Raw genomic sequence first — 1,519 nt, forward strand, 5'->3', positions numbered from 1 at the left:
GTAAAGTAAGGAATATTTCTACAGAATGCTTATTAAATGATACATGGTAGGTATCTTGCTGTGTAAAAATGAATGGGACTTCTCTGATGAGGTGCTATCCATAAGCTGGATTGAGTGATGAGGCTGCAGCAGTGTAGTGTTTAATGACTTCTTCAATTGGGATTTTGCTTTTAAGGACAGCAAGGTCTGTACCTAAATTGAGAAACCAGAGAATAAAATCTGCAGTGTAAATTTTCTTCTCAGTATTACCTCAGTAAGGAAATGTGGTCCATGCAAGTTAAAGAAAAACTCTTTGACCTTGGCAGGATTCAAACCCACTACCCCAGAATGTTTAATTACTGATGGACCAAATGTACTCACTAGGGCAATGCGAAATTTAAGTGGTTTCCTTCACACACAGAAATTTACACTCCAGATATAATTCTCTGATTCCCCAGTTGCATCTGCACTGCACAGCACAAAATTTCATTATCCCTTAATTGTTGTGTTTTTTTTTTTACTTTACTCCAAGTGTATTCTCGATCATGTAGCAACGTGTAAAAAAACTGCTGGGGATAACTGACCCCTTAACTGCATGATGGATTTTTTTGGTAAAGATTTTGACAGGGACACTGAGTTGAGGATTTAATTACCCAAGTGTTATTTGATTTTATGTCAAACAATTTACTAACTTTAAAAACCAGCTACAGATGGCTAGGGACTGCAAAAAAAAATTTTTTCTGCTGAATAAATTATAAGACTTACGACATTTATTGCATTCAACAATTACATCAAAAGAACGCACTCCTTACACAGATTGGAGTCAACCTTGATTGCCATGAATGAAAGGATCTTGGGACATGTATATGGCACCCCCTGCAGATTTTGCAGGGGCAGATGATATCACCAACTTGGCAAAGGAGAGAGAACCTAACGTTAACTCTAATCCAGTTTTGATTATTACTAGGTTTCATATATATAAAGTAGCAAAAGGCCCAAGTGATTGTCATGTTGACTTTGCAATATCCAGAATAAGAGCCAGACAATTATGCACGAGTCAACGAAAACCCTGACCCCCCCCCCCCCCCCCCGGAACAAGGTGGGGATTACAAGGGAATAGTAGGGGATTTGATACAAAATCATGCCCGAGATGGTAGGGCATTGGAAGCGTTTAGTATAGATTTAGCTGCCCCGAGGGGGTGGGGATTTGTGAACAGACTGCAATGTCAAAGAATTTTTTAGATAAAACTAGTGAGCAGCACGTCTGCGAACTCTTACAGTTGTAAAACAAGTTATTTTGTCCTACACGTTTCGTGTGACAAACGCACACTTCGTCAGGGAGTGTTACAAATATACAACATAAGTGACCTGTATATATATACCTACATAAAAGATTAAAATAAATTTTACATCACGTAAAACCGCACCTACGCTAGCGGATTTACATGTAGGAAAAAGGTGAAAAGGTGTGTAAGGTGTTACATATTTTGTGCTTGACATGATTTTGGGGCCCACAGTTTTAGCTAAAACCCCAGGGGTG

Source organism: Pavona decussata, unplaced genomic scaffold (assembly GCF_977016875.1).
Source record: "Pavona decussata unplaced genomic scaffold, jaPavDecu1.1 SCAFFOLD_45, whole genome shotgun sequence".
NCBI lineage: Eukaryota > Metazoa > Cnidaria > Anthozoa > Scleractinia > Agariciidae > Pavona > Pavona decussata.